The 26,740-nt window shown below is 41.9% G+C and overlaps 1 protein-coding gene and 1 non-coding gene across 5 annotated transcripts in view; one reads left to right on the forward strand and one right to left on the reverse strand.

Moving 5' to 3' along the window:
- The window catches only part of SMYD3 (SET and MYND domain containing 3), a 790,876-nt gene that overhangs the window by 228,834 nt on the left and 535,302 nt on the right, over positions 1 to 26,740 (reverse strand). The gene's annotated exons all lie outside the window — the stretch shown is intronic.
- On the forward strand, positions 1,576 to 1,651 carry TRNAD-AUC (transfer RNA aspartic acid (anticodon AUC)). Its single transcript has one exon. It is a non-coding gene; the product is annotated as a tRNA-Asp (tRNA).

A 26,740-nucleotide genomic window follows, 5' to 3' on the forward strand; every position in this document is an offset into this window, starting at 1 on the left:
TACTGGTCTAGATAACTTAGAGACAAATTTCACCTAAGATTTTACTTAATTTTTGAAGTCTTATGGTAGCAAGGCAAAGGCCACCAATAAACAACATATTTATCTTATTTCACCTGTGTCTTTTGAAATGAGCCCCTTTGACAGAGGGAAGCAAGATTGATGTAAATAATTCTCCTGAGCTCAGCCAATAGAACCATATTTAGAATTATATTTGGCCAGCTCAAAACATTGCCTTCCAACCTATTCACCTGACTTCATTGTAAGTGTTAGTGTGAATTAAATGACATCTTGGAAAGTGTTGCTTCTGACTAGTGAGGAAGTTTTATTTCAGTAGATGATGAATTGCACCAAAGAGAAAAATACGCCAGGCGAGTCCAAACATGTTTGCCCGCCTACAAGTTTGGTTCCCATAGCACTTCCTCCACATGCCAACCCATCTTCAACTTTATCAGGTACAGATGTTTTGAAAGTTTGTACTTGCTCTAGGTACAATGAAGGGGCAATGTGTAGGTTCATTCTAGACACCAAATGATAAGAGGAAGTCATGTTCTGAGGTCGGTTTTTACATCAGCCCCCTTGTCAGCATCCTAGAAACCTCCTGGTTTGAAATGTGGTTTGAAGACAGAAATGAAACGCAATAATTCCGCATAGCAATGACACTTTACGGGAAAGACAGAAATTATTTTAAATGTATTTTATGACTCTCTTTTGGACTACAAATGGTAATCAAACACAGGTCATTTCTCTGAACTGGTAACACTCAAACATGAAGACCCTACAAGAAATAACATTCACAGGGGGTCCTCCACAGAGGAAGCTGGCAGCATCTCAGACAGAGCACTGAACGGGTCAGGATGAGACCGGGTCCTCTGGGTCTCTATCACCTTTCTCTGAACAGAGGGATTCACACAGAGGCTCTCGCAGTTCCCTTCAGCTCTGGTCTGAATGATGCCCCAAAAGGTCAAGATCAGCTGGACACCTCCCACACTCCACCCAGAGTCCCTATACTTCTGATTGTATCTGCTAGACCCAAACTCATAATTTTTGAAAAAGCACCAAATTAATTGTAGAGAAAAACAGCAGAGCAAGCTCACTAAGACCATGCCAGGTGTGAGGAAAGACTCCAGGCTCAAGGGCAACATGATCACTTTGCAAAGCAGCCCCCATAGTTGGTCCCATTGCATGGCTCCAACAGGACCATCAGTTTCACATGTAAGTGAGTTGTAACCCATCAAAGAGAAAAGATGTGTGAAAAGGAAGGGAGAGAAGAGTGGAGTTACAAGTGAGGAGGGTTGGTGGGCAGGCTTCACGAAGAGATATGCTAGAAGAATAGAGGGAAAGATGGTAAAGGGGAGAAGAAATACCAAGTTAGGATGCGTGAAAATTATACTCAGGCTCTCATACACACTTCCTTAAGCTTTGGGGTATCCTAACAGAACACAAAGTTCTTATTTGCTTCTCAAACCCATGGTGGGGCAGCAGGCATATCCATGCTACTACAGTGCCATCTAGTGGAGTGGTGGGACTAACCAATACTGTTAGATATAAGTCCATATTGAAAATATTTCAAGGCAGGCCCTGGCTGGTTGGCTCAGCGGTAGAGCGTCAGCCTATCGTGCAGGAGTCCCGGGTTCGATTCCCGGCCAGGGCACACAGGAGAAGCACCCATCTGCTTCTCCACCCCTCCCCCTCTCCTTCATCTCTGTCTCTCTCTTTCCCTTCTGCAGAGCAAAGATGAAAGATGGCCTGGGCGCTGGGGATGGCTCCTTGGCCTCTGCCCCAGGCGCTAGAGTGGCTCTGGTCTCGGCAGAGCGATGCCCCAGAGGGGCAGAGCATCGCCCCCTGGTGGGCAGAGCGTCTCCCCCTGGTGGGTGTGCCGGGTGGATCCCAGTTGGGCGCATGCGGGAGTCTGTCTGACTGCCTCCCCGTTTCCAGCTTTGGAAAAATGGAAAAAAAAATATTTCAAGGCAATAAATACAGGTGACAGAATGTATCACTAAGAAATATGTACAATATAAGTTCAAATGTTTTTCTTTCCTATGGGTTACTTCCTCTTAGAACAAGTGAAGCATAACTCTACATTCCACATTCCAAAAGATCCATCCCCCAATCTTTAAATCATCTCAGTTATCAACTTTTTTTTTTTACAGGGACAGAGAGAGAGTCAGAGAGAGGGATAGATAGGGACAGACAGACAGGAACAGAGAGAGATGAGAAGCATCTATCGTCAGTTTTTCGTTATGACACCTTAGTTGTTCACTGATTGCTTTCTCATATGTGCCTTGACCGCGGGCCTTCAGCAGACCAAGTAACCCTTTGCTCAAACCAGAAACCTTGGGTCCAAGCTGGTGAGCTTTGCTCAAACCAGATGAGCCAACGCTCAAGCTGGCGACCTTGGGGTCTCGAACCTGAGTCCTCCGCATCCCAGTCCGATGCTCTATCTACTGTGCCACCACCTGGTCAGGCTCAGTTATCAACTTTTAATGAAAATAACCACTGCCCTTCTAACAATATATAACTAACTTTCCTATTTTTTTCTGTTTTTCTAATGGCATCTATTTTAACATTAGACAGAAAGATGCCATGGGACATGCTTATAATAAATATCACATGTATAATCATTAAATACTTATACATATTAGTGTGAGTTCTGAAAAGCAACAAAGGATGAGGGGAAAAGCACATGCTTTGGCTCAGATCTCTGGTGAAATCTGGATACCACTGCCTACCGAGTAACCTTGAACTTACTGAATTTCTCCAGCCTATCTCATTCTTCTTACCTATAGAATGGGAACACCAATATTAACTACACAGGATTGTTGTGAGGTTTCAATAAATACAGGTATGCCAAACAGCCAGCACAGGGCTGACAATGAGGCAGTGCTGAGCATACATTAATTATTCTCCTGCCCTTTCCAAAGAGAGCCAGTAGAGAAACAATCCCATTTCAGTTGATCCACCATGATAAGCCTTCCCATCTCTTATCTGTTTGGTAAAAAAGCAAAGATGAGGGAAGGAAAAGCCTCCAAAGATTATGATCCCCCCCACCCCAGTTTCCAGTTGAAAATCAATTCATGAGCGCTAGGGTGAGGATGGAAGTCTGCCAGCTCCATACTTGGGAGAGTCCACAACACACTTGACTTTAATTCATGTGTACCATAATCCTGTGGGTTAAGGGGCCGTAAAAGTTGTTCTGGTTTTTCTTATACTTCAAAGGAAGCAATTTAATGGCCATGAATTACAGTCCCCAATTACATTGTAACTATGAAATGCAACTGTTCTAGTTTGATTTCCAGCCTGGCTTCCTCACCAAAGGAACTTCAAGGAAAGAATTTAAACAAAATAACCTTCCCAGGCTCTCATCCAGCTTCCCCATGCCGCAGACTCTAGCCTTGGGAGCCTACACTGTGTGTACGTACAAAGGTCATGGGCTCGGGGCCTGCACCAGCGTGGACCATAGGGCTGAGCCCGGCGGGAACAACCCATAAAAAGAGGACACGGTAAACAGTGTTCCCTCGGGAGACCCATGGGTGGACAGATGTTGCCAGAAATAATTTTTTTTTAAAGGGGGAAAATAATCAAAACATTTAAATGGAGGAGAGACACATTAAAAATGTGAGAAAAGAAAGGCTTCCCAAATGTGGGCTCTTCCTATCTTTTTACCATTTTTTAGCCGAGAGGGCAAGCCTAAATATTCCCATAGCCTGGAGGCTTTGTAGAGAAAGTATCCATTTTTCTCACAGTAGCACAAAGTCAATGCTTATGGCTGGGAAGTGATCACATGTGGTAGAGAACACTATGCTTGGAACTGGAATTAAATTCGGGTTTCTAAACCAACTAGCTGTCTGGCCTTGGAAAACATCCCTGGACTTTAGTTTGCTCCTGTGAAACAGGGGGAGTCACCCATCTCTGAGGGGCTGCCATGACGCTAGCTCAGAGAATGTAGGAACAAGGGGGCCCCACTCTGCATGGCAATGTGGTACAGTGAAGCCGGGGCTGTAGGCCACTTTTCTGCAAAGAGTCAATATGCCACAGTCTAAGGAAGTAAAGAAGCACCTTTATGATATTACAAAAGTATAAGAAAGTCTCTGCTCACTACAGAATTCTTTTGCAGAGAATCCTATGAAAACTTCAAAGAAAGGAGATGGGAAGCCAGTCCTTCAAACCTACCATAAGTGTCGTTCACGACCATTCCTGACCCCATCGTTGCATTTGGGGTACTGGCCTGGGTCAGAGGTCAGTGTACATGTCCTGATAGTTGAAGATGTTTCACCTCAGTCACCTCCACCCAGAGCAGGTCTCTAGGCTGGACGTGGCGTTTGAGAACTGAAGTGTCCCCAAGTTCTGTGAGCAGGGTTTATGCACTCTAAGAAGAACTAGGGACTTAGAGGGTGAGGGAAAAGAGACAGATGGGATGTTGAATGCACATCTGGGAATCAATTCTTCTACAATGGTTTAGGGTTGCTTTAAAAAATAAAGGCTGTGCTTTGGTTTTTTGTAAAAAAAAAAAAGCAAAAACATGCTGTGGTTGCTAAAAGGAATCTAACTATATGCAATGGTCCCACAAGGTAAATTTTAAGGTTGTTGGAGTGAAAATATACTTTGTAGGAAAAACAAGCCTTGCCATTCTACCTTCTGACCAGAGAGGGATGGGGAGGGGAAGGAAAGGGGAAGGAAAAAGTGGGGGGGAATCTCACTAGAGTTCAAAAACGGGGGACTAAACACAGAACATTTGGTAGCAGTAAATACCTAAATAAGTAAGTAAACACCCTAAGGAATTGAAGCTCCTGTGTGTGTGTGTGTGTGTGTGTGTGTGTGTGTGTGTGTGTATGTGTCAAAGACAGAGAGAGGGACAGATAGGGACAGACAGACGGGAAGGGAGAGAGATGAGAAGCATCGATTCTTTGTTGCAGCTCCTTAGTTGTTCATTGATTGCTTTCTCATATGTGCCTTGACGGGGGAAGGAGTCTACAGGGGAAGGAGTCTACAGCAGAATGAGTGACCCCTTGCTCAAGCCAGCAACCTTGGGCTCAAGCCAGTGACCACTGGGTCATGTCTATGATCCCACATTCAAGCCAGTGACCTCAGGGTTTCGAACTTAGGTCCTCCAAGTCCCAGTCTGACACTCTATCCACTGTGCCACTACCTGGTCAGGCAGAATTGAAGCTCCTTAATTAACCAGATTCACATGTGTGATATTGTGGGTTTTTTATAGAGCAGAGATGGAAGAGTTAGGGGAAGAAAATGAGCTAAGAAAAGAATGAAGCTCCCAATTCTGGGTTTTTATCCAAAATAACTGAAATTAGAATCTCGAAGAGATATTAGCACTCCTGTAGTCACTGTGGCATTATGCACAGTGGCCAAGATGTGAAAACAATCTAAATGTCCACCAAAGGATGGACATATTAAAAAATATGGTATGTACATACAGTGAAATAGTTCTTAGCTTTACAGAATAAATTCTTGCCTGACCAGGTGGTGGTGCAGTGGATAGGCATTGGACTGGGACGCAAAGGACCCAGGTTTGAGATTCCGAGGTCACCAGCTTAAACATGTGCTCATCTGGTTTGAGCAATGTTCACCAGCTTGAGCCCAAGGTCGCTGGCTTGAGCAAGGGGTCACTCAGTCTGCTGTAGCCCCCCGGTCAAGGCACATATGAGAAAGCAATCAATTAACAACTAAAGTGCCGCAACAAAGAACTGATGCTTCTCATCTCTCTCCCTTCCTGTCTGTCTGTCCCCATCTGTCCCTCTCTCTGTTGTCTCTGTCACAAAAAAGAAAGGAATTCCTGCAATATGCCACAATGTGGGTGAACCTTGAGGACATTATGCTAGGTAATTTAAGCCAGTCACAGAAGGACAAATCCTGTATGACTCCACTTCCACAAAGTATCCAAAGTAGTCAAAGTCATAATAGCAAAGAATAGAATGGTGGAGGTCAGGGCTAAAAGAAAGGGTACTTGCTAATCAATGGAGATAAAATTTCAGTTTTGAAAGACAAGTAAATTCTAGAGATTTGCTGTAGAACGATGTGTCTATAGATAACAATCCTGTATTGTGACTTTAAAATCAGTTAAAAGGATAGATCTCATTTGTTTTTATTAAAGAATGGAAGAAAAGGCAGGAGGTAAGACAAGAAATACATCCCAGGGAAATCTTTTCTCAGAAGTGAGAAATAAGAATTCTGAAAAATTACAAGTAAGCAGTCAATACACAAGTTATTCCCCATGTACAAGGGCATGATTTTAATACAAAAAAAAGGGGGGTGAGGAAGTACAAGTCATCGTCCCTTCCATGACTTATAACAAAGTGATGACAGAGCTTACACAGTGACAATAGGAGACACAGCATAGTGACACCACTCAGTGATGCTGTCCTGGGATGCTGGGGGTCCGGAGCGGGCATTAACGGGACAGCAGCTGTGACAATAAGGAAGTCCTTCACTTCTCTCAGCCTTTCCTTATGTGTGCACAGGGCAAGAGAGGAAGGTGGAAACTTGCAGGGCTTCTCAGCCTTGCTGGTAATGAAGGACCACAGGCGACGCTTATCTGCCCGGCCACGTGCATCTCCGAGAAAGCGTGGAGATCACCCCTTACCGGTATGTGCTAGGGCTGGGCTGGGAACACATCAGTTACACTTGCCAGTCTGGTGTCTAAGGGCTCTTTATGCATTCTGTAACTTTACATAAATAAGAAATGCAGGTGGGCCTCCATGGACGCCGGCACTCCTCTGAGCTGAGGGCTGGCTAAGCCTGTTTCTGGGAAGGAGGCTGCCTCTGGCCTCCCCTCCCTCAGCCCACTAATGTTTCTTTGCTCAGAAGTCTGCTGGGACCCGGAGGGGAAAGGGCTGTATGAATGCCGCCCCTCTTTTTCAAATTTTGAAAAGCAAGGACTAGCAGCTCTGGCAACAAGGAGCCTTCAGGAGTAGCTGCACCTCTGAAGTCTCCTGCCCTTTCTCCAACCACACAGGAGGGAGCTGTCTAATGAGGAGCTGTGAGGGGAAAACAAAGCAGTAGTGTTCGCACAGCGCAAGCTGTTGCCAAATTTATGGGTTTCCTTCCCTGTGAATGCCAAAGTCATTTGTTTTGAAACGAAGAACCTCTCCTTTGCCCTCAGCATCCCCATGAAGAAATTAAACCACGGGATGGGTTCTGTTTGGGCCTGCAGAGTGTGGGTAAGCATGCTGAGCTACCACCCCTTAGACTCAGAGGAGAAGAGTTTGGACTCTGGAGTCAGAGACCCAAGTTCAAGTGCCATCCAAGCCACTTGCTGGCAGTGTCACCATAGGCCAATCATTGAGTCTCGGTTTCTTCTCCTTAGCTAAAAATTAAGGAAGCCAGGGTTGCTATGAAATGCCTAGTGCCTACATAGTCAACATTCAACAGACAATGACTATATAAATGGCAAAACTAATAAAACATCTGTAAGAGTGTAACTCAGGCTACAGTGTGATATCACACTCAAAGCACTTTAATGAAGCATCTGACACAATGATCACGATGCCCCAGATGGTAGAGGCCAAGTTCTAAATGCTTTGCAGACCCCTGTGATGAGGGGAATGCCACAGGTGGAAAGCCTGGAGGACGGGTTTGGGTTGCTTTTGGTGCCGAACATCCCAGAGCTAGAGGACTTCATTGACCTACTCTTAAGTGTCCTTGCCATTTCTTGGAAGATTCTGTGACCCTAACTTTAAAACATACTCATCTAAACTTGAGTCTTCACACTTTTTGAAGTCATAAAAGTATTTTTTTAATAAATTTTTATTTTAATGGGGTGACATCAATAAATCAGGGCACATATATTCAAAGAAAACATCTCCAGGTTATCCCGTCATCTAGTTCTGTTGCATACCCATCACCCAAAGAGAGATCGTCCTCCGTCACCCTCTATCCAGTCTTCTCCGTACTCCTCCCCCTCCCCCTCCCCTTCCCCTTTTCCCCCCTTCCCTCCCTCCACCCCCCGCAACCACCACACTCCTGTCCATGTCTCCTAGTCTCGCCCCTATGTCCCACCAATGTATGGACTCCTGCAGTTCTTGTTTTTTTCTGATTCGCCCATTCTACTCCGCATAATGTTATCAAGGTTCCACCATTCTGCTGTAAGTGATCCGATGTCATCACCTCTTCTAGCTGAATAGTATACCATGGTATATATGTGCCCCATCTTCTTTACTGAAGTCATAAAAGTATTGATGAATAAATATTTTCCCTCAGAACCTTGATAACTCTGTAACATGCATCTGTGTACATATACATATACACATATACACATATACATGAAAGGGTAACAAAGTAGAAAATATACTGGTTTGTATCTATAATATGGTGGATAAAATCTTAGAGTCCAAGTGAGACCACTACTTCCATTAGAAGATGGCAGGAGTCTCAACCTCTCACTCAAGTATTAGTATTCTCATTATTGAAAAATAAAAGGGAAGAAACATTAAAAATACCTTCAGAGGCCCCAGCCAGTTTGCTCAGTGGTAGAGTGTTGGCCTGGTGTGCCGATGTCCCAGGTTTGATTTTGGGCCAGGGCACACAGGAGAAGCAACCATCTGCTTCTCCAACCCTCCCCTCTATCTCTCTCTTCCCCTCCTACAGCCATGGCTTGATTAATTCGAGCACATTGGCCTCGGGTGCTGAGGATGGCTCCGTGGAGCCTCTACCTCAGAAACTAAAAATAGCTTGGTTGTGAACATGGCCCCAGATGGGCACAGCATCAGCCCCAGATGGGGGTTGCCAGGTGGATCCTGGTTGGGGCACATGCAGGAGTCTATCTCTCTATCTCCTCTCCTCTCACTTGGAAAAATAAAAGAAAAAAATACCTTCAGAATATTGTTGTAACCCCAAGAAGAACAACTAGGATGAAGGGGAAGAAGCTATTGAGAGGTGATGGTGTCTCATATAAGACAATTTATATTATAAAGCTTGTTATAAAGCTCCCTTGGTATTATCCCCAATAAAAATAAGAACTTGACATAATAACAAGAAGAATATTAATAAAAACAATGAGATGGTACCTGTGGGTATTATAAGATGCTTCTCTCCTTTTCTGCATTTCCAGTGGGAAAGAGAATACAGAATTATACTTTCTATTTGGAGCAACAGTAAAAATAAAAAATATATAAAATAGATGAAAAAAATGGGCTTTTAAAAACTGATCTCTACTCTTTTCTTTCCTAATACCAGTTTTATGTGTAACTAATCACATACAAATCACTTAACTCTGCAATAATAATGATTAATATCTATTTCCTAATTTACAAATACATGACGAAACCAAAATTCTTCCCAAGAAAAACTTCTTTGTAAATGAAGATATTACTTCCACTTAGCTTAGGCTCTGACTCAAAGGTAGAAAATGACAAATTGAAAAATCTGTCTTTATGAATAGGTTGCACACCTTAACTCTGCAGATGGGTAACCTGGGTGAAATCGCATTGTCCTGTTTTATCATCTACTTTCATTTCTCCTCCTCCTCACCTGTTCACTACCAGACTCACATTAGTGATGCAACTTCTCGATACAGAGCAGTGAACTCCAGCATGAGATACTCACCAAGGGTTGTGCTTAGCTTTTGACCCTTAACAGAAATGCCCACTAACACAAGCAACCAGATCAATAGAACCCAACGATGTTAGTAACATCGTTTATTAAACATAACTTAATGAGCTCCTTCTCAGTTTTCTTCATGTCCTATTATATTGGTTCACTTAAAAATGAGTTCTTGAAAGAGAAATTTGAGTGTGTTTTTGGCAAACAGGTAGCTGAATGATCTTTGCCAATTCGTTGTATGAATAGTTATGAGGAAGAAAATCCAAAGAGGAAAGAGAAAGGGAGATAAAGGAGAGTTAATTTTCTCATTTTAAAATATCCATCACAAAAATTTTTTAGATTAAAAAGAAATTGTATCCATGCTTAAGGTTTGGAGGTCTAAGGTAACTGTCCCAAAGCATAGCCATTAGAAAACATCATATACTATGATATGTTCCTTAGGGGTATAAACTTTGTATCATCCATTTAGATATTATGTATTGAAGACCAAAAATATTAGGCTGGAGAGGGTTCAGAGAAGATGGCTTCCCCAAGGCAAGCTGTGTTTAGCTCAGTTTATCTCTGAGTCTCCTAGGAAAACTTTGGAGAATTTCTGTCATAGAAAGAACATGCAACTTTCTCCCAGAATCATGAGACTAGCAGAGGACTGGCAAGGTCACCTTGTCACCACATATGATCCAGGGGAAGAAAAGCCTGGCATTGCATTTGGACTAGAAATCTGCATTTTAAGCAGGATTATAAATTTAAATACCTAATGGATGCTAACAAAATAGATCCCAAATACATGCACATAATTAGAGGTCCAAGAAACCTCAAAACCTTCTGATCTGATCTGACCCAAATCTCTCACCTCATAGATGGGGAAATCAAGGCCCCACGAGCTTAAGTACTTGTCCAAAGTTGAGAACCATCACTCAAATGTCTTCTGCCCCTCATCTGTTACTTACCACTGTTTCTACATTCACTTTTCCTACTCTGCCTGGCCTCTGGCTTACTTGAACTAAAACACCAGTGCTTGGTGTCAGTCCTCAATAACACAACTTAAAGTTTACGAGTAGTAGCTTAGCAGGGTCAGAGAGTGAGCGCCACAGGTCTGGCCCAGGTGTGTGAGAAATTTAGAAAAGGGATGGAAGAAAGAGGGTTGAAAGCCACCCGGACCAGTGTTTATGCTCTGGATGAAAAGCCATATTTGCCAAGACCACAGTGTGAGCTCCTATGAATTTAGAATGCTGAGAAGTGGTCAAGAAAACAGCAATAACCTCAGAGACTAGAATCCAATAATGCTGCACTCTTCGGCTGAACTTGTGTTGCCTTCTGACACACCCATCTGCTTCTAAACACAGAGGTCTTTAACTATGAAAGCCACTGAATTATAGCACACAGGGGGCTTTGGTCTCTAGCAATTAAGGTGGTTTGGGGACTCACAGGACTCACTGAAACCTACATGATCACATATCATCTGTCAGAAATTCCTCCTCCTGCTTAGTTCACATTTGCTCTATTACATAAACTTAGTGCCCCCAAGATCTCCACTTCTCTCCCTGCAGGACCGAACACCCAGTAACAGAGCAACTCATCTGACACCCAAATGAGTCCACGTACAGACAGCCGTAGCAGCCATTCACATGCGCTGCCCCAGACTGTGGATGAATCGCGTGCTGGATGTCAGAATGAAACACGGACACCAGCTAGTCTCAAGCACTTTCCTAGGTTTTCATCCATCATGAACAGCTACAAGGAAGGGAAATTCCTCTCATTTTTGTTTTCTTGCAGGGAAAAGCACCCAAAATGGAGAGTCCTAAGCTCCACAATGTATAAGAAAGCATTGAAAATCACACACAATGTAAACAAGGACCCAGGGTACATTTTCAACTCAAATGGCTTTCTTTCCCACTGTGAGATCCACATTTGTTAGCCCATTCTATCACAAGTGCATGGGATTATAGATGAAGAGTCGGAGCTTCCCTGGGAATAGGGAACAGAAAAGTCACTGGGTGTTTCCTCCTAGCAGTTGTGCCTATGTTTGTGCAACAGACCTTGCAACTATTCTCTGGCTTAAACAACGGGCCCTGCCATGTCTATCTCTTCCCTGGCACAAAGCCTTTGCATTTCGTCATTTCACCTTCCAGGAGACACTAACAGTTTTGGTAATCACCTCTATCAATAGCACATACAAGTGTCCCTCTGTGGTAAATGCAAAGTCGAGGAGAAAAATAGGATTTGCGTAAGGGCCACCTGCCCCGTCCCTGGGCCCCTCTGCACACAATCATCTACACACAGGCGTTATTTCCTTCAAGCTAACACCCTGGCAGGAAAAATGCAGAAGGAAAATCGATTCTGTCACATTTGTTCTGATCTTTGATTAATATACACATGTATACCTCCCCACCCACCCAAGCATGCATGCAAGAAAAGGGCAACAAGGTCCTGGAGCACATTGTAGGTAAGTGATTGACAATTCTGGGCCCTGAGAAGTCTATTATGTTTTCTAATTCACATCAAGAGGAAACACTCTACCGTCCACGCGTTGTGAGCGCTGTCTTCACTCTTCTACACCAGAAGACCATGTTTAATATTTGTAAGAAATGAACAGATACAGGAATTACATTTCCATAAGGAAAAACGCAGGAATCAGGACTATTTTCAAATGTGCCAGGAAGATAGATTACATTTCACGGGCTTTCTGTGTGTGCTCTATACTCAAGAAAACTGTCATGTCAAGAATCTCTCCTTCAACAACTAGAGCTCAATTTTTTACTCACCTGTGTAAGTTTATTATGTAGCTACAGTTACTATAAGATTTCTAAACCATAATATAATAGTTATTGTTTTGATACTAAATTTATTTAATTTTGGATTTGTGGGTTTTATATTTTTATTATATATATGTTTTTTTACTAGGACGATTTAACAATGAAATCTCCCCAGTGCACTCAGGCTGAGTTAAAAATGACTGATGGACAAATCACAGGCCTAGAAGGACAAGCCAAGGATGAGATAGTTGGGCACTTTTAGCTAGAAGTACCCACAAATATATTTGGGTGAAAGTGAATGTATGAGGATGTGGAAGATGGCACTGAAATCACAGACTGTACACAAAGAGATGACGTGTTTTCTTGCCTGACTCTGTTCCATCACATTGGATGTCCGCATGCTGGCTTTCTGAGAACAGGGAGATGGAAAATTCTACCCAAGAGGCCTTCTGGTCTACAGATTGTTTATAATATCTTATTCATATTATCTCATAAATAGAAGGGGGAAAGATACAAAAAATATACACTAGCTAGAATTCAAAGACATTTGAGAAATTTGGCTTTCATCAGCAACTTCACAGTTAAGAGAAAGTATGTCCTCAGCAACAAATTGTGAAGTGTGACCTGTTGAGTTCCCGGTGATCAGAAAACACTGCCCTGTGCTTCTTGGAGGAACGGAGTCTCAGGAAACAGTGTGAACTTTACACCAAGAGACAGGCTTACTTCTGACTCTCCCACTTACTAGCTGGTTAACCAGTCACATTACTAACCTTTCAAAATCCCACTTTCCTAGTGTGTTAAATAAAAATATGACAAATCTTTCGTAAGACTACTGTAAACATTTTAAGAGGATTATTTATTTATAATGGATGTTTAATAAAAGCTAGTGTCAGGCCTTGTGGCCTTCAATAGATATCTTCTAATTTCTCACTAAAGTACCCAGTAAGATCCATAGAATCCAGCCACATTACTATGAACTAAAGATTATAAAAGAACCCATCAGTTTCGTTAAAGTGCAGCTCCGACAGGTGAGGATTCTAGCTTCTAATGCAGTGGTTCTCAACCTGTGGGTCGCGACCCCGGTGGGGGTTGAACGACCAAAACACAGGGGTCGCCTACCTGCCGGGGTCGCGACCCACAGGTTGAGAACCGCTGTTCTAATGCCTGGCAGCATTCTGAAATCGAAGTCCCAGAGGCTAGAGCACTCCTCTACTACCCTGGAAGCGGCGTCCTGAGCTCCTCACAGCCCGGCAGACCCTATCAATTGGCGGGCACAGATCAGAAACAGAAAGCATTAACATGGGCTCTGTACAGTACAGGAAAGGGAACCTGATGCTAAAGTGAAATGTCTGAAAATGTTTCAACACAGGAAATGGAAGACATCCTGTCCTCAGTGAAATGTAAGAAGGTGGATCCTGTGGAAGAGGGGCAGGGACCAGGGAGCACAGGAGCTGGCTAAGGCTGAAGGAGAAAAGAAAAGGACACTGAAACGACCTTCATGGACAAAACTATATTCTGCAAAGAAGTTATGGGGAAACAGTTTCACCAAAGTGTGGCCTTTCAGGGCCCTCCTACAAGTGGACTAGCACTACAAGTGGTGGGGATGGGGAGTGCCCAGTCCTTTCATGTTTTTGTAAATTATTCAAAACCTAATATATGGAGGAGAAGGTCAAGATGGCGATGGAGTAGGTGGACGTTCCAAATTACACCTCCCAGAAACAAAGTGGATTACAATTTAATTTTAAGAACAATCATCTGGAAAAACCAAGTTTGGGCTAAACCAAGAGGAATCTATAACCAAAGATCACAGAAGAAGCCATACTGAGACTGGTGGGAAAAGCAGAAACATGAAGAGGCTGTCCAACTCCCAGGAGCGAGTGACAGCCCAGAGAAATTCACATGAAGGGAAGGGAGTTTCCCAGAGAGGGGAGGGTCCTGCAGCCCCAGAGCCTAGAAGAGGTATACAAACAGTATTCAGCTGCAAAACAAACCAGGATACTGTTTGCAAGAAAAACACAGATTTCCCAAACCCAGGATTCGTCTTAAAGGGACCGTGCAGAAAACCTCTTTCACAACCACTCCCTGGGGCTCCAGGGGATGGGGAGAGCTGAGAGGACCAGAGTAGCAGGAAGAGAGTGTAATCTACGAGGCACAGGGAGAAACGCTTTGAGGGATAGCAACCCTAACCCCTGGGCTGAGTCACTATCCAAATCTAAAGTGAATATTTTTCCTGGAATCAGCAATATCAGCAAAGGGAAGCAGGTCACCAGCCAAACAGAAGCTCTCCTGCTGCAGTCAGAGCAAAGAATCACTTAGAAGCAGGGAGTCATCAGGGGTACAGTATTGAATGCTGAGATATGAGCTACATCGCCACCCCACATTGCTGAGTGCTCACCAGAGGGCAGGCAGTGGCAGGACACAGGTGCTTGGTTCCACCAGTGGGGGCAGAAGCCAGGGCTGGGAGCAGGCTGTGGCCACATCCCAGGCACCAGTACAGTCCCATCCATGGGGGCAGAAGCCAGGGGCTGGCCTCGGCTTCAGATGGGGAGCACGAAAGTGATCCCGCCTGCAATCTCACCTGTGGGGGCAAGGTGGAAGCCAGGGAACCAGCTGAGGCTTGCAGCTCCAGCATACAAGCCAACACTTGCAGCCCAAATGAATGAACACAGTCCCGGACATGGGGGCAGGGCAGAGGCCAACCAAGGCTTGCAGCCCGGGCATGCAAATGCAGTCCTGCCTGCAGAGGCAAGGCGAAATCTGCAGCAACTGTGGTGGTGGGCTGGCACCGGCAATGCCTGTGCCCAAATGCCCAAAGCAGTGGCAGAGGGGGTGGTTGGCCTGCAGATGAACCAAACCTAGGGAACACAGAAGCCACACCCATTGGACTCCTCTAGCCACACTCTTCTTATACACAGACAAAATGAGAAGGCAGAGAAATGCAACCCAAATGAATCAAAAAGAGAAATTCCCAGAAAAAGATCTGAATGAGATAAAAATAACCAAATTACCGGATGCAGAGTTTAATATAATGATTGTTACGATGCTCAAAGAGTTTAGAGCAACAATAGGTAGACATAACAAGCACCTATATAAAAAGATAGCAAGTATAAAAAAGGACATTGAAATAATAAAAAAGAACCAGTCAGAAATGACAAATACAATATCAGAAATGAAGACTACATTAGAAGAAATTAAAAGGAGGATGGATGAAGCTGAGGATCAAATCAGCGATTAAGAGGACAGAATAAATGAAAGCAAGGAAGCAAAGCAGCAAAAAGAAAAGAGGCTCAAAAAGTCTGAGAAAACTCTAAGAGAGCAATGTGACAACTTGAAGAGAAATAACATCTGTATCATAGGGGTTCCTGAAGGAGTAGAGAAAGATCAAGGGATAGAGAATTTGACTGAAGAAATCATATCTGAAAACTTCCCTAAATTGATGAAGGAAAAAGTCACACAAGTTTAAGAAGCACAGAGTCCCATTAAGGATGAACCCAAAGAGGCACACACCAAGACACATCATAATTAAAGTACAAAAATTAAGAGATAAAGAAAGAATACTAAAAGCTTTAAGACAAAAGCAGTCAATTACCTACAGAGAAGCCCCCATAAAAATGACATCTGACTTCACAACAGAAACATTAGAAGCCAGAAGGGAATGGCAAGAAATATTCAAAGTAATGCAAAACAAAAGCATACAACCACGACTTCTCTATCCAGCAAGGCTATCATTTAAAATTGAAGTAGAAATAAAAAGCTTCCCAGACATACACACAAAAAACCCCTCAAAAAATTCATTACAACCAAACCAATGCTATAAGAAATGTTAAGGGGCCTGCTGTAAAGAGAACAAAAGGGGAAAAATCTAATAAAAGAGAAATGTAGATTTAAAGAATAAGATGGCAATAAACAACTACATATCAATAATAACCTTAAATGTAAATGGATTAAATGCTCCAATCAAAAGATATAGGGTAGCTTTGTGGATAAGAAAATGGGACCCGTACATATGCTATCTACAAGAGACCCACCTCAAAACAAAAGATACACATAGACTAAAAGTAAAGGGATAGAAAAAACTATTTCATGCAAATGGAAATGAAAAAAAAATGCTGGGGTAGTAATACTTATATCTGAAAAAATAGACTTCAAAACAAAAGAATAAAGAAGGTCACTACATAATGATTAAGAAAGCAATCCAGCCCTGGCTGGTTGGCTCAGTGGTAGAGCATCGGCCTGGCGTGCAGAAGTCCCGGATTCGATTCCCAGCCAGGGCACACAGGAGAAGCGCCCATCTGCTTCTCCACCCCCCATCCTTCCTCTCTGTCTCTCTCTTCCCCTCCTGCAGCCGAGGCTCCATTGGAGCAAAGATGGCCCGGGCGCTGGGGATGGCTCCTTGGCCTCTGCCCCAGGTGCTAGAGTGGCTCTGGTTGCAACAGAGCGACGCCCTGGAGGGGCAGAGCATCGCCCCCTGGTGAGCGGATCATCGCCCCCTGGTGGGCGTGCCAGGTGGATCCCGGTTGGGCGCATGGGGGAGTCTGTCTGACTGTCTCTCCCCGTTTCCAGCTTCAGAAAAATACAAAAAAAAAAAAAATAGAAAGCAATCCAACAGGTAGATTTAACTATTATAAATATCTATGCACCTAATATAGGAGCACCTAAAATATAAAGGAGACTTTGATGGATTTAAAGGGCGAGATCAACAGCAATACTATAATAGCAGGGGATTTTAATACCCCACTAACATCACTGGATAGATCCTCTAGAAAGAAAATTAACAAAGAAACAAAGGACTTAAAGGACATACTAGATCAACAGGATTTAATAGATATCTTCAGAACCTAACACCCTAAAGAGCAGAATATACATTCTTTTCAAAAGCTCATGGTACACTCTCTAGGATAGACCACATGTTAGGACACAAAATGAGTCTCAATAAATTTAAGAAGATTGAAATCATATCAAGCATCTTCTTGGATCATAATGGCATGAAACTAGGAATCCACTGCAATAGTCAAACTGAAAAACACTCAAAACCCTTGGAAACTAAATAGCATGTTATTAAATAATGAATGGGTTAACAATGAGATCAAGGAAAAAATAAAAAATTTTCTTGAAACAAATGAAAATGAACATACAACAACTCAAAATATGGGACACAGCAAAAGCAGTACTGAGAGGGAAATTCATAGCATTACAAGCATACCTTAAGAAGCTAGAAAAGGCTCAAATAAACAATTTAACCTTGCATCTAAAAGAACTAGAAAAAGAACAGGAAGTAAAGCCTAGAGGAAGTAGAAGGAAAAAATAATAAAGATCAGAGTGAAAATAAATGACATAGAGGCTAAAAAAAACTATACAGAGGATCAATGAAACCAAGAGCTGGTTCTTTGAAAAAGTAAACAAGATAGATGAACCTTTAATCAGATTCACCAAGAAAAAAAGAAAAAGTACTCAAAAAAATAAAATTAGAAACGAGAGAGGAGAAGTAATAACTGAAACAGAATAAATACAAAGGATTGTAAGAAAATACTATGAAGAACTGTATGCCATATAATTAGACAACCTAGACAAAATGGACAAATTCCTCAAAACATATAATCTTTCAAAAATCAATATAGAAGAATCAGAAAACCTAAACAGACTGATTTCATCAAATGAGATAGAAACAGTAATCAAAAAACTCCCAACAAACAAAAATCCTGGGCCAGATGCCGTCACAGGTGAATTTTACCAAATATTCAAAGAAGAACTCCTATCCTTCTCAAGCTATTTCAAAAAATTCAAAAGGAGGGAAGACTTCCAAACTCCTTTTATGAGGCAAACATAATACTGATTCCAAAACCAGGCAAAGACAATACAAAGAAAACTATAGACCAATATCTCTGATGAACTTAGATGTTAAAATTCTCAACAAAATATTAGGAAATCTGATCCAGAAATACATGAAAAAAATCATACCTCATGATCAGGAGGGATTTATTCTAGGGAGACAAGGCTGGTACAATATTTGCAAATCAATCAATGTGAATCAACACATAAACAAAGAAAGGTTAAAAATTACATGATACTATCAATAGATGCAGAAAAAGTATTTGATAAAATCTAGCACCCATTTATGATTAAAACTCTCAGTAAAGTTGAGATACAGGAATGATACCTCAACATGATAAAGACCATCTATGACAAACCCAAAGCCAACATCATAATCAATGGGCAAAAATTAAAAGAAATCCTCTTAAGATCGGGAACAAGGCAGGGGTGCCCCCTTTCACCACTCTTAGTCAACATAGTTCTGGAAGTCCTAGCCACAGCAATCAGATGAGCAGAAGAGATAAAAGGCATCCAAATTAAAATAGATGAAGTAACACTATTAGTATTTGCTGATGATATGATGCTTACATAGAAAACCCTAAAGTCTCAGTCAAAAGACTTCTGGACCTGATAAATGACTTCAGCAAGGTGGCAGGATATAAAATCAATATTCACAAATCAATGGCATTTTTATACACCAACAATGAACTGTCTGAAAGAGAATTTAAAAAAACAATCCCCTTTATTATTGCAACAACAACAACAACAAAAAAACAAAGTACTTAGGAGTAAATTTAACCAAAGAATTTAAAGGTTTGTACTTGGAAAATTATAAAACATTGATAAAGGAAATTAAGAAAGATACAAACAAGTGAAAGCATATACCATGTTCATTGATAGAAAGAATAAACATCAATAAAATGTCTATATTACCCAAAGCAATCTATAAATTCAATGCAATTCCTATTAAAATACCAATGACATACTTCAAAGATATAGAACAAATATTCCAAAAATTTATATGGAACCAAAAAAGAACATGAATAGCCTCAGCAATCCTGAAAAAGAATAATAAAGTGGGGGACCTCATACTTCCTGATATCAAGTTATACTACAAGACCAACTTACTCAAAACATCTTGGTACTGGCATAAAAACAGGCACACAGATCAATGGAACAGAACAGAGAACCCAGAAATAAACCCATACCTATATGAACAATTGATATTTGACAAAGGAAGTAAGAGCATACAATGCAGTAAAGACAGTTTCTTCAACAAATGGTGTTGGGAAAATCGGACAGATACTTGCAAAAAAATGAAACTGGATCACCAACTTACACCATTCACTAAAATCAACTCAAAATGGATAAAAGACTTACATGTAAGTTGTGAAACCATAAACATCTTGGAAAAAAACATAGAGAGTAAACTCTCCAATATCTCTTGTAGTAATATTTTTGCTGATTTATCTCCATGGGCAAGTGAAATAAAGGACAGGATGAACAAATGGAACTATATGAAACTAAAAAGCTTTTGCACAGCAAAAGACACCATTAACAAAATAAAAACACAACCTACACAATGGGAGAATATATTTGCCAATACGACTGATAAGGGGTTAATAACCAAAATTTATAAAGAACTTGTAAAACTCAACACCAAGAAGGTAAACAATCTAATCAAAAATGGGCAAAAGAAATGAATAGACACTTCTCCAAAGAGGACATATAGATGGCCAATAGGCATATGAAAAAATGCTCAACATCACTAATCATTAGAGAAATGCAAATTAAACCACAATGAGATATCACCTCATACCAGTCAGAATGGTGCTCATAAACAAAACAGAATAAGTGCTGGTGAGGGTGTGGATAAAAGGGAACCCTCCTGCACTGCTGATGGGAATGCAGACTGGTGCATCCACTGTGGAAAACAGTATGGAGATTCCTCAAAAATTAAAAATGGAACTGCCCTTTGACCCAGCAATCCCACTTTTAAGAATATATCCTATGAATATGAAATCACTGATTCAAAAGAAGAAATGTACCCCCATGTTTATTGCAGAATTGTTTACAATAGTCAAGATCTGGAAGCAGCCCAAGTGTCCTTCAGTGGATGAGTGGATTAAAAAGCAATGGTACATATACACCAGGGGTCAGGAACCTTTTTGGCTGAAAGAGCCATGAACGCCACATATTTTAAAATGTAATTCCGTGAGAGCCATACAATATGTTTAACACTAAAGACAAGTAAATGTGTGCATTTTATGTAAGACCAACACTTTTAAAGTACAATAAGTCTCTAAATTCTTTTTAATAACGTTGTTATGCTGTTGCTAACCAATGGTGAATAAAGTACTTCTTACCATTAATGCGACTTCTGGTGCTGCATGGTTTTGCTGATGGCTTCGTAGTCTGTTTGATACGTGGTGAGGTTAAGCTTCATGCAGGCTTTGAGACTTCCATCTTTTAAACATGATCGTAGGTTGGTCTTACATTCTTTAGATGTGAGAAAGACTGCTCACATGCATACGTAAAACCAAACATTGTCAGTACAGCAATACTCACACGCTGCGGTGTGCGGTATGTGAGGGGAAGCCCGTTCCAAGTTTTGACAATCAGCTGGTTCGCGGTTTGAAGTTTTTTCATTTCTCCCCACTTGTATTTGCTCGCCAACTCTGCTTGCTTTCGTGCAAGTCTTTCCAAATCATCACTCAGTGACTTGAACTTATTCACCCACATGTCTGAGGCCTTCAGGTCAGCAGCTTGTAGCTCAAAATATCTGACAGAGACACCGGGGATATAACTCAGGTCTGCGCTGTCCATTGCACACTCATGTGCATGGGTGATGAACTTATAAAGATGAGTGTGCTCAAGAAATTCACCAAAGCATGCTTTGAATAACTGTAGGAGATTAGATGTGAAGCCTGCTAGCTGCTGGAGATCAAGATGTTGAGCAGGATCACTTGCTGTGCATGCATCTTTAAACTCTCCCAGTTTTTCAAAGTGTAGTAAACGACCTGTTTCAATGTCAGCGATGAAGAGTTCCAGCTTGTTTTCAAATGCAAACACTGCTTGTTGAAGGGATAAGACTGTATTTCCAACGCCTTGCAGTTTCACATTGAGCTGGTTCAGATGTTCAGTCTATCATGAGATAGTAGAACTTCAGGAGCCACTCAGTGTTAGCTAACTCAGGATGCTCGACGTTTTTCATTTCAAGAAAAGTCCGGATTTCGCTCAGAGAAGCCGCAAAACGGCTGAGCACCTTCCCTCTTGACAACCAACGCATATTGCTGTGCAGAAGCAGACCAGGATAATTATTCCCAACTTCATCCAGCAGTGTTTTAAACTGGTGATCATTTAAAGCTCGGGCAACAATAAAGTTGCACCCGAATGACCAGAGACATCACCTCACCAGGCTGCTCGCCACACATCTGAGCACAAAGCGCCTCCTGATGTAGGATGCAGTGAAAACTTAGGATGGGTCTCTTTTCATGTTCATGAAGAAGGGCTACGAATCCTCTGTTTTTTCCCACCATGCATGGAGTACATGCCAAAATAAGTTTATCCATCAGTAGATTTTTTTCTTTAGCTAACTTAGTGAAAGACTTGAATAAATCCTCCCCTCTTGTCTCTTTCATAGGCAAAACAGCAAGACTTTCCTCACGTAGTGTGTCACTGACAGCATACCTTGCAGTCATGCCGAACTGGGATAAATGGCTTACATATGTTGACTCACCCAAAGCGAGAGAAAAGAATGGTGCTGCGTTTATGTCCTTCACTTGTGTTGCCTCAGTTTGATTTGCCATCATGATGGTACAATTGTGAATAGTTCTTGCCGAACGAGACATGTCTTTTATTTGTTTGATTATCTTGTCTTTATCCAAAAAGTCGTCAAAAAGTTCATTGGCAACATCAAGCATGAGTGTTTTGGCATACTTCCCATCTGTGAATGGCTTTCTGTTTCTTACAATTGCTAAAGCACCAGCAAAGCTAGTCGAATTCCAGTCACCTTGTTGGGCCCAAACACAGAGTTGCTGCTGACTAGCTTGCACTCTGCACAGTAGCTCTTGACATGCTTTCTTCCTGCTGTCCCCTGCTGGATATTTCGATGCAAATGTAGTATGGCGTGTGTCGAAGTGCCGCTTTATATTTGACTGTTTCATCGATGCAATTTTATCATTGCATATTAGACACACTGCAGAACCTGCTCTCTCCACAAAGGCGAATGCCTCTGTCCATTCCTGTTGAAAAGCACAATACTCATCTTTTTTTCTTTTAGCCATCTTCTTTGTCAAAAGGGTTTCTGGAATTAGCTAGCTGACTACTTGATTAAAAGGAGGGAAGTTTACTTCCTGACCTTACAATGACCCAAGTACGTTATGCATTATCCAATAAAAATTTGGTGTTGTCCCAGAGGACAGCTGTAATTGGCTTCAGCCACCCGCAACCATGAACATGAGCAGTAGGAAATGAATGGATTGTAATACATGAGAATGTTTTATATTTTTAATGTTATTATTTTTTTTATTAAAGATTTGTCTGCAATCCAGATGCAGCCATCAAAAGAGCCACATCTGTCTCGCGACCCCTGATATACACAATGGAATACTACTCGGCTGTGAGGAAGAAGGAAATCTTACCTTTTGCGACAACATGGATGGACCTGGAAACTATCATGCTAAGTGAAATAAGCCAGTCAGAGAAAGAAAAATATCATACGACCTCACTCATTTGAGGAATGGAACAGAGGCAGAGGCCAGATCAATGGGACCAGAGGGAAAGTGGACAGAGGAAAATTGGAAGAGAAGGTAGATCAGAGAAGGGTAAGAGATTAGTGAAATTATATATACATAACACAGCATTATAGAGAACAGGACAGCAAATCCTGGAATGAAGGGGGGAAGGTATTGGGGGCAGGGAACAAAGGGGTGACAAGGGGAACACAGGGGTGGGGGAGATATATTCGGTGGGACATTTGAATCTATGCAAACACAATAAATTAAAATCATAAATAAGAAAACATGTAAAATTTTCAGCAAAACATAAACATTTATCATTGTAAAAAACAGAATTCATATATTTAATATTAACTGTGAACCTATTTGCAATATGAATCGTGAATTTTATTTTATATTAAAAAAGTACAAGGCCCTGGCCAGTTGGCTCAGCGGTAGAGCGTCAGCCTAGCGTGCGGAGGACCCGGGTTCGATTCCCGGCCAGGGCACACAGGAGAAGCGCCTATTTGCTTCTCCACCCCTCCGCCGCGCTTTCCTCTCTGTCTCTCTCTTCCCCTCCCACAGCCAAGGCTCCATTGGAGCAAAGATGGCCCGGGTGCTGGGGATGGCTCTGTGGCCTCTGCCTCAGGCGCTAGAGTGGCTCTGGTCGCAATATGCCCCTGGTGGGCAGAGCGTCGCCCCTGGTGGGCGTGCCGGGTGGATCCCGGTCGGGCGCATGCGGGAGTCTGTCTGACTGTCTCTCCCTGTTTCCAGCTTCAGAAAAATGAAAAAAAAAATTTTTTTTTAAAAGTACAGTACTCAGTGAAAAATGAGAATTAAAAGTAAACTAAAAAACCTTACTATATGCCCAGTTTAATATGAATTTTCCACTTAACAATACAAGTTTTTTTCCAAAGTTTTTCTTTGTTTACATAGACTAGAATACCAGGTGTAAGTCAGGATATGAACATTACTTTTTCTTTTTTTCCAAGTTAGAGAAAAGGAGATAAAGAGACAGACTCTCACATATCTCCCGACTGAGATCTACCCAGCAACTCTCATCTGGGGCCGATGCTCTGCCCAATGGGGCCATGCTTGCAACCGAGCTATTTTTAGTGTCTAAAGTGGAGGCTCTACAGAGCCATCCTCAGTGCCTGGGGTTGATGCACTCAAACCAATTGAGCTTTGGCTGCAGGAGAAGAGAGAGAATGAGAGAAGGCGGAGGTGTAGGGGTGGAGAAGCAGATAGTCACTTCTCCTGTGTGCCCTGACTGGGAATCAAACCCAGGTCCATATGCCAGGTCAACTCTTTACCACTGAGCCAACCAGCCAGGGCCAGGATATGAACATTTTTAAGGTTTTTGATACTTTTCTTTAATTTTCTATTCAAAGGGTGTGTCAGCAAGGCATAAGACTACCAGCACTTCTATCATTGTTTATTGATTTTTCTTTTGAAAGAATTTCAAATTTAGAGAAAGGTTGCATGAGTTATAAGAATAGTACAATTTATCTTTTTCTGTACCATTTAAGAGTTAGTTTGCCCCATTCTCTTCAAATTGTGTATTTCCATCACACAATGACACTGTTGTACAATACAACCATGAAAGTTAGAAAGTTAAGACTGACACAGGACTGCCCTCTAATCCTTAGAGTCTATTTAAGGTTTGCCAATCATTTCATAATGACTTTCATAGCAAATGGATCCAGCTCAAAGCTTATATTTCCTTAACTTTCATGACGGTGACACCTTTGAAAATTAGAGGCCAGTTATTTTTTATAATGTCCCTCAATTTGGGGCTGCTTGATGCTTCCTCATAATTAGATTTGGGTTATGCATCTTTGGCAGAAATATCACAGTAATGATACCATGTTCTTCTCATTACAGCCTATCAGGTGGTACATAATTGCAATCAGTCTTATTACTGATTCTATTAACTTTGATCACTCGGTTAAGATGGTGTCTGCCAGCCTTCTCCACTGTGAAGTTCCTCATTTTCCCTTTGTAATTAATAAGTACTTGGAGCAGGGTGAGTTACTTTGAGGCTATGCAAATCTTTCATTCCTCATCAGATTAAGACTTAGCAGTGCTCTAGTCAGAGCAGTATGGACTCATGAATTTCTATTTTACTTATTGAGTTATAGTTTTTTATTAATATGATTTTGACGCCCCACTTGTCCCATATTCAAGTTGGTTCCCAAATCCTTTTGCTACACCTTTGTCTTTTTTTTTTTTAATTTTTATTCATTTTAGAGAGGAGAGAGAGAGAGACAGAGAGAGAGGAGAGAGAGAGACAAGGGGGAGGAGCTGGAAGCATCAACTCCCATATGTGCCTTGACCAGGCAAGCCCAGGGTTTCAAACCGGCGACCTCAGCATTTCCAGGTCGACGCTTTATCCACTGCGCCACCACAGGTCAGCACCTTTGTCTTTCTTTGTGCACTTCCTTACTTTATGGAATAACAAGAAATATTCCAGATTCATCTACTTTCTCTGACCCAGTCCCAGAATCAGCCATTTCTCCAAGGAGCACTTTTAAGAGACAACAGTATTTAGAAACCAAGATGTAGGACTAGGCATGCACTAGGTATTTCTGCTCCCACTCTTACTGAACAGAGCTAGGAAATGTATATATGCATAACACATGTACACAAAGACTTACATATATATTTAACTCTACACATCTCTTTCTATATTGAATATCATGATTCACACCAATATTTCCAATGAATAGATTTCATTCTAGTTTCCTCCCTTGACAGAATAACAAGCCATGTCTCTGCTGCTCTCCCCCTGTTCCTCTCCGACATGAACTTATAAATGTTCCCTCACTTCCCCTGAGTTCTGACATTCTGCTCTGGGCCACTGTGGTTCTCCTTTCTCCCAGAACCCTTCCCAACCAAGGCACCTAATTTCTCTACCTCATCTAATGAGTTCTGGACTGAATTGTAGAGAAAGAGTAAGAATAAGAGACATTATCAATTTTATATACGAGCTTGATAATTACATGTTTGCCATATATCTGTGTGAAAACTGCTTTATATGCTTTTCCTATTGATCTACAGGGATCTTGTCAATTGCTTATTGGTGAGTTAATGATCTTTGTATTGTAAAGGTACTAATACTTTGGCTTAAGGCTTGCAAATAATTCCCAATGTCTTTTTGGTCCTTAATTTCTTGTATTTTTTTCATTTCCATTTGCATGAAATATTTTTTCCATCCTTTTATCTTCAGTCTGTGTGCATTTTTTGTTCAGCATATGTATGGGTCCTGTATTCTTTTTTTGGGGGGGGGGTATTTTTCTGAAGTTGGAAACAGGGAGGCAGTCAGACTCCTGCATGTGCCCGACCGGGATCCACCCGGCATGCCCACCAGGGGGCGATGGTCTGCCCATCTGGGGCGTCGCTCTGTTGCAACCAGAGCCATTCTAGCACCTGAGGCAGAGGCCACAGAGCCATACTCAGCACCCAGGCCAACTTTGCTCCAATGGAGCCTTGGCTGCAGGAGGTGAAGGGAGAGACAGAGAGGAAGGAGAGGGGGAGGGGTGGAGAAGCAGATGGGCACTTCTCCTGTGTGCCCTGGCTGGGAATCAAACCTGGGACTCCTGCATGCCAGGCTGACGCTCTACCACTGAGCCAACTGGCCAGGGCCTCTTGTATTTTTTTAATAGAAACTTTTGTTTTGTTGATTTTAGAAAATGTGAACTCCTTACTGCTTTTTCCGGGCCCCATGTTTTTCCAAGCTTTTGGCTTTTCTGTTATTCCCTACTCCAGTGGTCTCAATCAGGGTAATTTTGCCCCAGCAGACATTTGGAAATGTCTACAGACATTTTTTATTGTTGTGAGTGGTGTAGGGGGAGTGTGACTGGCATCTAGGAGCCAGGGATGCTGATAAGCATCATACAATATATA

The sequence above is a fragment of the Saccopteryx bilineata genome, chromosome 1 (assembly GCF_036850765.1).
Source record: "Saccopteryx bilineata isolate mSacBil1 chromosome 1, mSacBil1_pri_phased_curated, whole genome shotgun sequence".
Classification (NCBI taxonomy): domain Eukaryota; kingdom Metazoa; phylum Chordata; class Mammalia; order Chiroptera; family Emballonuridae; genus Saccopteryx; species Saccopteryx bilineata.